Genomic DNA, 13,827 nt, shown 5'->3' with positions numbered 1-13,827 from the left:
GAATCATGTGACACTTTCCTGATAAAAAAATATCAATACAAAAAAAGTAGAAAGACAAACCTACCTCCACCACCTCCCCACAAACAGTCAGGAGACCCCTCGCGTTTAAAGTCTCCCTTAAGTCCACCTCCTGGGAGGGGGGGTTGAGGGCTTCCTCAGCTTCCAGCATGAGGTCAGGGCTAACAGGGATTCTGGAGGCTCGAAAAACTTTTGTCTGCCTCGTAAATTTGATGTGGTACGGAGGGGTTTCCCCAAGGAGGCCATACCCCCAGATTATGTAGGAGCCCCCCTCCTGTACCTTGCTCCAAAAATCCTCAAACAGTGTCATTGTTGTCACAATATGACCATCTGACACTGCAGCCACCCTGTTAGTCTTAATGGTGGCTGGTGATGTAGAACCTTCACCAAAGACCCAAGCCACCACCCTCTCATCTTCCTTCATCTTCAGGACAGTCATGTGAAGGTTGGGAGGTCTATAGTAAGGGGTCTCCTTACGCTCAAGTAGAATAGTTGAGAGAGCCATTCTGAAAAACACAAAGTGTTACACAGAAAGACATCTTTTAATTAGGTAGATCTTGATTTCTATAAGATACTAAACAGGCTTTGAACAACACAAAAACTTATTTAGTTAAAAAAAATCAATTATTAGATTTTAAAAATTGCAATCAATTTGAGCGATCAACAAATTACTGGATGACAAGAACTGTCAGGACACTGTTTCCCACAATGCATTGTTTTGTGGTCATCAAGTCATATGTACTGCAGCCAGCACATTTCAGTCATTTTGCAGCTGATCTTGCCTTGCAAAACACAACATGAGAAATATAAAAAGATATATTAAATTATTTATTATATTCTATTTTTTGTCTTTTTTTCATTTGACTGATGTTAAAAATAATACAAAAATACATAGTAGCGCAGGTCATCCTAAGAGGAAGAGACCGAGCTTGCCTCTTTAGCTCAGGCTCCTTGCCCCGCCCCTCCCGCCGCCTGCAGTAACAACTATGCCCTCTTCTGATTGGTTGATTTATTTTTGGTATACTCTTCCCCAATTGCTGGATCCTTGCCCTGCTCTGATTGGTTGAATTAGTTGGTAGAAGTCTGCCCTCGGATCGGACACTCTCCTGTCTTATCAATGAGTGTAATTTCCAATGCGCCTCTCCTGACATCTTTGTTCGGACTTGACATTTTTTAATTTTCTAGAACAAAAACCCCCACAAAATCAAACGAAATCTGATAAAATTGTGATTCCGCATTTGACAATTAAATATTGATCGCCAGTAAGTGAGATAACATCATACGCAAATAATAGGGGAAAAAAATATCAAAATTAGATTTTATTTTACTTTAAATAGCCATAAATGTCAGTGAGACAAGCATTTTGGAAAATAAAAACCTAGATAATATTGATACTCTAGTTCTTTAGCTAACAGCCGTGACGTTTAGATGGAGTGACAACGCTAGCCTCCAACCAATGAATTAAAAAAAAAGTCATCTTGTTAACCTGATCATAGAGAAACTAAACATTTTATTTCCCAGTAAATCCACAATATGTATATATATATATTTTTAAATTACAGGTCAACGAACTCCTACCTTTGATTTGTTTTTTTATTTTTGGTCGTCCGTCAATTCGTCTCAGAGGAGGGTCAGTGCAGGTCCGTCACAATGCCAGGAGCCAAAAGGAAGTTTCCCGCCGAAGACCCCCCCATTTATAGAACTGTCCGCGCGCCCTCTAAATATGCTTTGCTAATATGTTAGATGTGTTTTCTTTGAGTTGCTGCGTCACTCAGGACACAAGGAAACTACCTTACACTAAGAGCGAAGTGGGTAATCGGAGCTCCTACATTCGTGGCCCGTGGGCCGGTGAGTCGCCGTCATGGAAAAAATATTCACGGTAGAACATGAATTAATCTTTGTAGAAATGCTCGTCCGTTCCTTTAAGAGAAGGCAACGTCAGTTTTGGAGCTACAATTTAACATAAACACCCCTATAAAATTCTCACAGTTGGTTGAGTCCACCAGGGTGCACTTCTAAATGTCTAGGCTGGACTGAGAAGAGGCCGCAAGCCAGTCTGTATGACCGGCGATTTCTGGGTATCTGTCACTGAGTTTAGAGGCTGTTCCACGTTAACTTGAGAGGAGGAAAAATAGGGGACTTAAAAAAAATCAGTATTATTGTCTCAACGAAAACAAATAAAACATCACAGTGCAGGAGAACGGAGAAAGTTGCTTCCCCCTCCGTGGACCCCGCAACATCTGTCTGTCTCCTGGCATGTGGAACGAGCGCCGTCAAAGACCGGGAGGTTAACAGACTGCAGCCAGAGAACCGCCGCGGTACAACAGAACAAAAACACTGGGTCGATATTCTAGCCGATGATCGGCTCACTGAAAACATCCTGACTCCATGAGTTCCTGATACAAAGATGTGACGCAGCACCTGCTGTCAAACTCTGATCTGCTGTGAAATGCAGCAGACAGTAGCATTTTCATTAATTCTGAAATTCCACAAATTGGAATTTCGATACTAAATTCTCCTAATGGAAACACCACAATTTCGAAAAAAACTCCCATTAAAAAAAAAAAAAAAAGTTTTTTTTTTTGTTTAGAGGAGGTGGCATTTGGGGCATATCAAAATAGAAATGTATCCAAAAACTGTAATAGAAACACTTTTTTCAAAACAAATGCGCTTCTTAGTAGAAAGTGCCTGTCCTTAAAGCAGCACAGCGGCTGCCATATATGCACAGCTTCACAGGTAATTAAGCTCCGTGCCATACGGAATCGCACCTCCTCCGGAGCGCAGCCGCACTTTTCCAGCCTGCAGCCTGAATGAGACGCTAAAGTCTCCTTTGAGGAAGAGCTCTATCGCTGTGACAGAAACCTGAATGGATCTTGTCATGTTTTCAAAGACAAAAAATGGTCCAGCTACTTATTTTTCAATGTTTTTTTTTTTTACCACTGCACAGGTTTCTCTGCATCTGAGACTCTCAATGGACTCTGTGCGATGAATGAGCGCCCCAGACAGAGCTGTGACGTCACTGAAATGCTCCCTTTTAGGACAAGGGTGTAGGCTACCCCAGGTCTGCAGATTCATATTACTGACTTTTAGGGAAATAAATAAATAACTTAAGAACTTGATCTTATCCATCGGCGTGTTTTTATTGACTTATTGCATGAGTGTGTTTGTGCGTTATCAAAAAATTAATACTTAATGCAAACGGTGCTTTTGCGAAAGTGTGGTTTTTCGAAATTCCAACTTGGAACTGAACATCGGTGCCCAACCCTAATCGTGAACAAGGGTCACTACTCCGCTGTTTCTCCGCATGCGGTGGGGAGGGGCGGGGCTCCTTGTGCGCTCTCTCCACCTGCTCCACACGTTAACAGGAGGATGGCAGTGCGGCCGAGAGCGAAAAGGTCCGAGCTGTGTCTGTATTTTTCTAAAGCGGATGCAGAAAGCACGCTGTTTTTAATGTAACAAAAACATGGATTTGTAGGGGGGGTTACAGGAGTAATCAATCTAAACACCGCGCTAAAACACGTCAGATTCCAGCGGTGAGGTGTGCAGCATCTGACTGTCTAAATCAGTGTTGCCAGATAGTGTCACATTTTTCCATCCCAAAAGTCATCAGAAAACCGCCCCACTGAGCAACTCTCAACACTTCATATTCTCATATTCCAACTCTTTTTATTATGACAAATGCCCTAGGAAAATACTTCACCATCACAATATACAATGTTGTTGCGCTGTCATTTTACTTGAATAGAACTGTGAAACACAAATAGAACTTTTGGTCCTCTCTGCTCACATAACCCAAATATTTGTGTATTGATTTAAACATACTTAAGGATGAAAATATATTTTCAAGTATTATGAATTAAAAAAAAACTGAGCAGATGAATCCTCAGATGTCCATATTCTCCACAGAATCTTTCTCTTTGTCTATTTTAAAAGCATCACTGATGAGTTGCTGGTAGATGAAGACCTTTGAGGAGGTGATCTGTTTCTATCAGTAATGATCTGTTTTGAAGAGGGTTCTCTCAGGTGTCTATATGTTTGTTGTCCTATGTCTGTATGTTACTCGGTTCACATTGTGCAGCAGCTGTGGGCCGCTCAATGACAGACCGCACCGTACCTGCACCCCCCCCATCCCCACACACACAAACACAGTGCATCCTTATTCAACCACGTGCACGCTCACATACTCATCATGCAGGGATGTGCCATGCGCGTTTTGAAGAGAAAAAAGTCTGAGAGCTAAAGAGACATAACAGAAGAGAGCACGCTCAACACATCCCCTTATCCCGCCACGTGCCCGCCCGCAATCGCTCCTAGTGCAACCCCTGCTGCGTGCGCGACTGCTCACAGCACTCCTCCATAGAGCAGTGCGCCCGATTAGCCAAAAAAGCTAACGCGCTGCTAATATGCTATCTTAACTCAAAATTAGTCTTAAAATCCCCAGTAATTACCAATTTAGCCAAAAAGCTAGAACATTGCTAATCTGTTAGCTTGACCAAAAATTAGCCCAAAAACCTTAGTAATTGCAAAATTAGCCAAAAAAAGCTAACACGTTGCTAATATGTTAACTCAACTCCAAATTTGCCCAAAAAACTTTAGTAGTTGCCAGATTAGCCAAAAAAGCTAACACATTGCTAATAGGTTAGTTCCACTCAAAATTCACCTTAAAACCCCCAGTAGTTACCAAATTAGCCAAAAAGCTAACATGTTGCTGGTATGTTAGCTTAACTCAGAATTAGCACAAAACACCCCAGTAGTTGCCAAATTAGCCAAAAAGAAAAGAATGTTGCTAATATATTAGCTTAACTCATAATTAGTCTTAAAAACCCTAGTAGTTACCAAATTAGCCAAAAAGCTAAAACATTGCTAATCTGTTAGTTTAACCAAAAATTAGCCCAAAAAACCCTAGTAATCGCAAATTAGCCAAAAAAAAGCTAACACGTTGGTAATATGTTGGCTCCACTCAAAATTCACCTTAAAACCCCCAGTAGTTACCAAATTAGCCAAAAAAGCTAATATGTTGCTGGTATGTTAGCTTAACTCAGAATTTGCACAAAACACCCAGTAGTTGCCAAATTAGCCAAAAAAGCTAGTAGGTCGCTAATATGTTAGCTTAACTCATAATTAGCCTTAAAAACCCTAGTAGCCAAATAACCCTAAAAAGCTAACACATTGCTAGTATGTTAGTTTAACTCAAAATCAACCCAGAAAACCTTACTATTTGCCAAATTAGGGTTCGTGAGGGTATAAATCGGCGAGATTGATGCTCCCGCGCCCAGTATCTCGTCTCGGCCTTTTTTCACCAATTTCCTGACTTTCTAAAAATACCACCAGCTCCGAAAGGGGCTCATTTTTGTGATAAATGTGCAAAAAAAAATGAGCTCTCTAGCACTTTCCTAAAAAAACCCTAAAATTGCACTTCCAGAAAATGCCCACAGGGGGCGCCATAGTTAGGGGGTAAAAACCCGACTTCTCAGAAAAAAAGGAGAAGAAGACCCAATAAGTGTCGAGCCCTTACAGCCTGAAATAGGTTTTTATGGAAAATCAGCCATTTCCCTGCCCCTGGGGATCCCTCCACACTCCTGGGGTAGTCTTCCAGGAGAACCAGGCCCCCTCCAGCCACACACACACCCAGAAATGAGCCACTCTTCTGGGGGACATATAAAGGAGAACCAGACCCCCCTCCAGCCAAACACACACCCAGATCAGAGCCACTCTTCTGGGGGAGAGATCCAGGAGAACCAGACCCCCTCCAGCCACACACACACCCAGAAATGAGCCACCCTTTTGGGGGAGAGATCCAGGAGAACCAGACCCCCCTCCAGCCACACACATACCCAGAAATGAGCCACCCTTTTGGGGGAGAGATCCAGGAGAACCAGACCCCCTTGAGCCTGAATGACACCAAGCTAAGAGCCTCTCTTCTGGGGGAGAGATCCAGGATAACCAGACCCCCTCCAGCCAAACACACCCAGATCAGAGCCACTCTTCTGGGGGAGATATGAAGGAGAACCAGACCTCATACAGCCACACACACACACACCCAGAAATGAGCCACTCTTTTGTGGGAGAGATCCAGGAGAACCAGACCCCCATCCAGCCACACACACTCACACACCCAGAAATTAGCCACCCTTCTGGGGGAGAGATCCAGGAGAACCAGAACCAGCATCCCAGGAGGGGTGCTTAAGAGTGGGTACCCGGGACCAGACGGAGCACCTGGTTAAAGGAGCTCCATCCAGGCCCTGGGGGCTGAGCACTGCACCCCGCCTGAGGTGTACCTCCCTGGGAGGGCTCAGCTCCCTGAGTATGGAGCTCCATCCACCCCCTGCAGGCTGAGCATTGCACCTGCTCTGAGGTGTCCCTCTCTGGGATACAGGAGCAGAGCTCAGCCTCTAAGTCTGGAGCTCCAGACACCCCCTGGGGGCTGAGCATTGCACCCCGCTCAAGGTGTCCCTCCCTGGGATACAGGAGTGGAGCTCAGCCTCTAAGTCTGGAGCTCCATCCACCCCCTGCAGGTTGAGCATTGCACCTCGCTCAAGGTGTCCCTCCCTGGGATCCAGGAGTGGAGCTCACCCCCCTAAGTCTGGAGCTCCAGGCACCCCCTGGAGCCGGAGCATTGCATCTGCCCTTAGCTCTCCCTCCCTGGGATCCAGGAGTGGAGCTCACCCCCCTAAGTCTGGAGCTCCATCCATCCACCCCCCCTCCCTCCCAGAGCCACCCCAGGCAACACACTGTTTTGGTGCATAAACTAGTCATAATAGGCCATGGGGCTATAATTAGGTGTGTTAGGGTCTAAAAGGCAGAAATTGTAATTTAAAGTCGATACGGAGAAATTGGGTCTTAACCGGCACAGTTTGGCGCCCCCTGGTGGCGAAATATCATGACCGGGACCCAATATCTCCCCCATTGAAAATGAATGGGAGTCAAAGACTGCGGACGAGGTGTCTTGGACCCCTTATCTTTGATTTTACATGGGACGAGACCCAGTATCTATGTGGTCTACCCTAACCCTAAACCCTAACCCCAACCCTAACCCCTAACCCTAATTAGCCAAAAAAGCTAACATTTTGCCAATATGATAGCTTGCAAATAGTGTAAATTTCACAACGCCTAGTAAAGGCACGAATTTCCTGAACATGCTGGATGTGTAAAATTGCATAAAATGTTGAATTTGCCTAAAATTTGCACAATTTGTGTAACATTGCGTAAAGTTGTGTAATTTTGTGTAACTTGTGTAAATCTAACAATGCCTAATAAAGGCATGACTTTCCTGAACATGCTGGATGTTTTAAACAACATAAATCGCATAAAATGTTGAATTTGCTTAAAATTTGCACAAATTGTGTAACATTGCGTAAAGTTGTGTAATTTTGTGTAACTTGTGTAAATCTAACAATGCTTCATAAAGGCATGAATTTCCTGAACATGCTGGATGTTTTAAATTACATAAATTGCATAAAATGTTGAATTTGCTTAAAATTTGCATAAATTGTGTAACATTGCGTAAAGTTGTGTAATTTTGTGAAACTTGTGTAAATCTAACAATGTCTAGTATAAGCATGAATTTCCTGAACATACTGGATGTTTAAAATTGCATAAAATGCTAAATTTGTTCAGAATTGTCAAAAATTGAGTAAATTTGTGAAAAGTTGTGTAATATTGTGTAAATTTGCGTAATGTTGTGCAAACTTGTGTAACTTGTATCAATGTGCCTTTAAAGAGGTTTTCTTTTAAAAAGATATGCTTTGCACCCCAGTGCATGCTAGGGAGATTCTAGAGTGAATGAAGACACTGTGTTTAAAAAAAAAAACACACACACCAGGACAAGCGTATGCCTCTGTTACGTCCTGCTGCTGCAGCCTGTCTGTTTTGTGAGAGTCAATATTTGAATTTCAGTCGCAGATTTACTATTTTCTAGTCTTGGGGGGGGATTGAGTTTTAGAAGAACAGGTTAGTTATGGAATGAAGTTGCATGAAGACAATCATCAAGTAGAAAAATTGCATTTCCTGAGGAAATATGTTTGATTGCAGTTTTGCAGAAGGTGCTTTCTTTAATTGCTTCATTGCATAAGTTTTAGCAGAAGATGCTGAAGTTTACCAAAAGTCGCTGAAAAAATTCCAGAAATCAACAATGTCAATAAATGGTCAAATCTTTTTGGTGTGCAGAAGAGGTAGTAGCTGGGGAAAAAAAACAATTTGCAGAAGTGATTACAGAAATAAGTAATATTATCAATGAATGGCGGGAATATGTTGGATTGTGAAAATGTATTTTTTGCAGAAAAATCAAATCACTATTTGCAGAAGAAATTGCAGATGAAAGCAATCCTAAAAGACATCAGTGGATGCTAAATTAGCCACAAATGCTATCATGTTTATAAGCTATTATCTAAGCTCCAAAATACACTGAAAACTCACAGTAAAAGCTAAAATAGCCAAAAATGCTAGCATATAGCTAAAATATTAGCTTAATTTGAAATTAGTTTGTATGGTGTCTGTAGCTCATAAATTGTAGGAGGAGATACATTTCAAAAACAGTAAAGTTGAAGCACTGTCCCCATTGACTTCAATGTTATTTTAAATTTGAACAAGTTCAAAAATTTCAAAAACTATAAAAATTTGCAGAATTGTTTGAAGACAGCAGAAAAGTCCACAAATAGCAGAACAAGTACATGTTTGAATTTTCAGGATAGCATAAAGTATGCAGAAGTTACAACTGCAGAAAGTTTGGAGTTGCTGAAGGGCCTTTTCAATTCATTTCAATGGGAAAAGTTGCAGCAATTTTGTTGAATTGCTGAAAAACAAAAAGTTGCAGAAGAGATTTCAGAAGAGAGCAATAATGTCCTCAATAAGCTGAACATTTTAATACTTGAATGACAAAAATCGGATGAAGTATGCAGAAGTTACAGGCGAACAAAAAACGTACAGAAGAAAGAAAATAATAATAAGTATAAGAAAAGGAAGAACAATAGTTTGATTGCATACTGCAATCAAACTAATAAATAAAGAAGTGGTTGAAGGAAACCATTGTCCTAGCTTTGTTGTTATCAGAAGCACCACAATGTGTTGATAATGCTGTTGTGGTTCACAAACTGCTGGAATTAGAAAGTGGGATCAGGAGCTGCTGGAACTAGGAGACCTTCAGGCTATCACACACCTGTTCTCCAGAAAGCACCACCGCCACAGGGGCGACGCCGACTGGACAAGCTTGATAAATTAGTCTCACCTTACCTTCAAAAAAACTGCAGGTAAACTCACATCTCAGTGGTCATTTGGTCTTCTGACAGCGACTGAGAATGAACGATGGAAACAGAAAAAACAGCACTCTACCTTGTCTGGAGCAAAAGAACGTAATATTTTAAGTGTGTTAACTGTCCGTTAACCCTTTGAAGGCAATAACTGATATTCTGACATTTAAAAAAAATAAGTGTCATTGTGGGCCATTACCATAGTTTTTTTTTATTTTCACATTTTTCAAAAGATGTATTGTTTTGCAGAAAATCAAAGTGAACTAAGTGATCATATTTGGTCCCTTGCCCTATGCAGATAAAAAAAAAAACAAATTAAGTGTAAATGTAAAAATCCTCAGCAAAGTAGAAAGAACCTGTCTGTTTCAAAGTAAAAATTACTCTCAGAACATAAGTGTTGATATAGACTTCTTTATAAATAAATTGTACAACAATAAATACATGATGCAAATGTGTAACAATCATAGCATAACATTGTTTTGTGTATCTTAGTACAACATTAGATTGAACATTCAACATTAAATAGAACAAAAGTCAAGGACAGGACTGATCATCCATAGAAACAAACAAAGCAATTACGCTCACAGCTGAGGCAAAGCTGGACTCTGCAGACTCTGCAGACCCTGCAGACCCTGCAGACCACATCTGACCTCACAATACTTCCATACTGAAACATCTGCAGGTCTGGTAGTTGGCATATACATGGACTTTGAAGAGGAAAGTGCACAGCCTCATGTGGTGTGGGATCTGTGGTGGTGGTTGCTTGAAAATGTAACACAGTTGTCACAGGGTCACAAACTGGCAAACATCTAAATTTTTCCCTATGTTTGGCAAAAATATTTCTATAAACTGTCTTAAACTATTCACCAGCCCTTTTGTTGTATTATAAAAAACCTTTGACAACATTAGAACATAGAACCCTTACTTGCATTTCGTCTTTTATCAAAAGATGATAAGCATGTATTCTTCTATCTTTTAGGTGAGCGGGGTGTGTGATCAAATATGGTGCCTGCCTTTTTTGTTGCTGGCAGGCACCACTAATTTCCATATGTCCTCCACAATAAACATGTCTTCACTGTGCACAACTATTCAACTATAACATGTTTGAGTTTCATCAACTTGCCTTGATTATTTTAGAAGAAATGATCAGAAATGTAGAGATGTTCAGTGACTTTGGAGACACTTTGGGAAATGTTTGACTCCAGTGAGAGGATAAAGTTAAAAGAACTACAGGTCTCTGCTAATTGGCTGAAAATCAAAGCCATGAGATCTGTTTTGAAGGGCGACTTTTTCTGAGTGGCTGAGTAAAGGTCACATGGTTCTTGACCTCACTGAGTGTCAGGACTCAGCGCTCTGTCTCCCCCTCTGGTCACCAGTGGGAGGAGTCTCCAGAGTACTGAAGACACAATATCTTCCAGAAATCCCCAGATGCCACTCAGCTGACTCTCATTGCAATCACTTACAGGATACTTAAGCATTGCTCAGAGCCTTGCTCTGTGTGAAGTATTGTTTGTGCCACCCCGTCTGCATTACTGAGCATTTCATTCTGGGCCTGATCTTCTGGTTCTGACTTCTTACGCCGGAGTCACACCGGACGCGAAAGCGCCGCAAAGCGCCGCAGAGTGAGCTTCCATTCGGTGCCCATGTTAACCTATGGCGTCGGTCACACCAGGCGCGGAGCGGCGCGGAGCGGCGCGGAGCGGTGTGGAGGGTCTGCGCGGTGCAGTGCAACGTTTCGGCGTCTGGCCTATTTTTTCCACGAGCCGCGAGTGCTCCGCGTCAATACTGGCAGGAAGTTGCACCAAAATACATGAGAAAATCCGGTTTATTTTCAAAATAGAAAAATTTTTTCACAATAAAACGCAGCGATTGACAAATGTGATCATGTTTTTGTGTCTAAACAGGCTGTAGAGATGAAAATATGCATGCAATCAAAACACACAGACACGCGTGCGCGAGAGCCCCCACCCCGGACATCACAGATCTCCGGAGCGGGTGTGCTGGCTGCAGGGTTCTGGGAGGAAAAAGAGCAGAGCAGACGGGGCCCCCCAATGGAGTGGGGGCACACTGGAGAGGGGCATGGGGCTGTGTTTGAACGAGAGAGAGGCAGAGGAGCGGTTCTTCTTGGATGAAACGTCAGGTAATATTTTTAGTTTATTAATTTACTGACGGAAACACGTGGGAGCGCGTGCGTGCACACAGACACACAACAAAACAGACAGACACCCACACGCGCGCACAAACTGATCAATGAAGTGGGCCGACTGCGGAGTTGGGGGGCGGGGTCTGTGTCAACAGGGGCAGAGACCATCCCTTTTTAGCAGAAACACGGGTGATATCCTGATTATTTAAAAAAAAAAAAAGCAATATCTCTAGCAGAAGCGCCCGTCGCGGAAAAAATTTGCGTCTGGTGTGACCTGGAGAGCGGCGCAAAGTGGCGTGCACTCCGCTCAGCGCCGCTTTGCGGCGCTCTTGCGTCCGGTGTGACTCCGGCGTTATTCTCTGCTGCCTGCCCTGACCCTCACCTGGACTCTGACATCTGGACTCTGACATACTCTCTTCTTGGATGACCCCATGCTCATGATTGACTTCTGCCTGTCTGACTCTGATTCAGCTTTGTGGACTTTCAGCTGTGTTTAGTTCCTGTCTGAGCTAATAAAGCTGCTGCACGTGGAACCAGCTGTCTGTCTGTTTGTGACAATGAGACAAAGGAGGGAGCCAATTATAAAATATGGGGAAATGATCAAATGGGCTGCACGGTGGTGCAGTGGTGAGTGCTCTTGCCTCACAGCAAGAAGGGCCTGGTTCAAATCCCTGCTGGGGGATCTGAAACAGAACCATCAACTGGGAGCTTTCTGTGTGGAGTTTGCATGTTCTCCCCGTGCATGCGTGGGTTTTCACTGGGGACTCCTGCTTCCTCCCACCGTCCAAAAATATGCTTCATAGGTTAATTGGTGACTCTAAATTGCCCCTAGGTGTCAATGTGAGAGTGTATGTGTGTGTGATTGAGGCCCTGAGACAGACTGGTGACCTGTCCAGGGTGAACCCCGCCTTCGCCCATCAGTAGCCGGGATAGGCTCCGGCACCCCCACAACCCCGAAAGGGAAGAAGCAGACAAGAAGATGAATTAGTGATCAAATGTAGACACTTGTCCTATTAAGGCGTTACAAACACAGTGATAACACAACTGTTTATATAGTGTGACAAATGCTTACCCTTGAGGCATTTTAAATTCATAAAAAATAAAAAGAGAATGTCCTTTATCAAACGTTCTCTATACAGTTCAACAACTCGGCCAAACTAAAAAAAAAACATGGGTAACTTTTTGACCTCCATTGAAAATGTAGCAAGAATACACAGGTATATATAATTTGAATCAGTTCAAATAGGGTCATAAAATATATATCAAGAACCCACTAGTATTCAAATTGGAAGGTTAGATGAAGAATATTTAATAATAATGGAAATAAATGATTTGTCAAGAGAAATCCTCTCTAAAGTGCAGAGCTGTTGGAGTTCTGAGCGTTGAGGCTGAAAGCCCTGATTCCCGTGTAAACTTAGAGATAGTAACAGTGTTGAGGCTTTCAGCTTAAGAGCTTTGGGTTCACAGTAGATTCAACAGGAACAATGAGATCTTTTCAAAATGTTGGGCTTTGACCAGACAGGCTTCATATGGGACCGGAATTCTGAAATGTATTCTTGGTCAAAAGGCAGCCAGCACAAAACGTAAAAATTATTCAAGCAAAGTGCAACCAATGAGGTTCCTGTGTCAGTAAAACCTTAACAGCTGGAATAACAGATGTATCTGAGAGGCAGTTCCATGATGAACAATTTAAAACACAAACCAAACAGAAATGTTAGCTTCTGGGCGTTTTTATGGACAAATTTAAGCTTGCTTTGCCTGGAGCAGACTTATGGGTAATTTTTTTGAAAATGAATTATTTTTGGTGTAAACATAATATTGTTCTTTTTTGGATTTGACATTAGGCAGCCTCAGAAAATTACTTAGCTTCTTAAAATGAGATCTAATGGGTTTGTTAGATTTAGATGTAGGGGGATAATATGAAAATTGGTTAGAAAAACAAAACATTATTCTTTTAAAAGCACTTTGATCAAATCTCCTGGTCCACGCCAAGACTGAAGATGATGCATATACACGAAAAACATAATACCACTCATTAGACAGTGTCTTTGATGATTATATATATATATATATATATATATATATATATATATGTGTGTGTGTGTGTGTATGGCGTGCTGGTCCTTCCGTCCTTCTGTCTCCTGCATTGTCTGCTTTTAAGTAACTGTTAAGAATAAAGAATTGATTTCAGTTTAAAAATGAATCACAAAATCATTTCAGTATTTTACATTTGTGTGTGTTCTCTTTGGTATCGTACATATACGATACCATACTGTATAACACAGAGTATGTGAGGTCATCATCAGCACAAATACATTCGCTAGTAAATGGTATGCGTAGTATTATTACAGCGTTTCTACACTTTGAGTTTGTAAATATATATATAGTCAAAAAAGCAGACCATGCAGGAGACAGTGTAGA

Source organism: Oryzias melastigma, linkage group LG2 (genome assembly GCF_002922805.2).
Source record: "Oryzias melastigma strain HK-1 linkage group LG2, ASM292280v2, whole genome shotgun sequence".
Classification (NCBI taxonomy): Eukaryota; Metazoa; Chordata; class Actinopteri; order Beloniformes; family Adrianichthyidae; genus Oryzias; species Oryzias melastigma.
Note: the sequence above shows the minus strand (reverse complement) of the source record.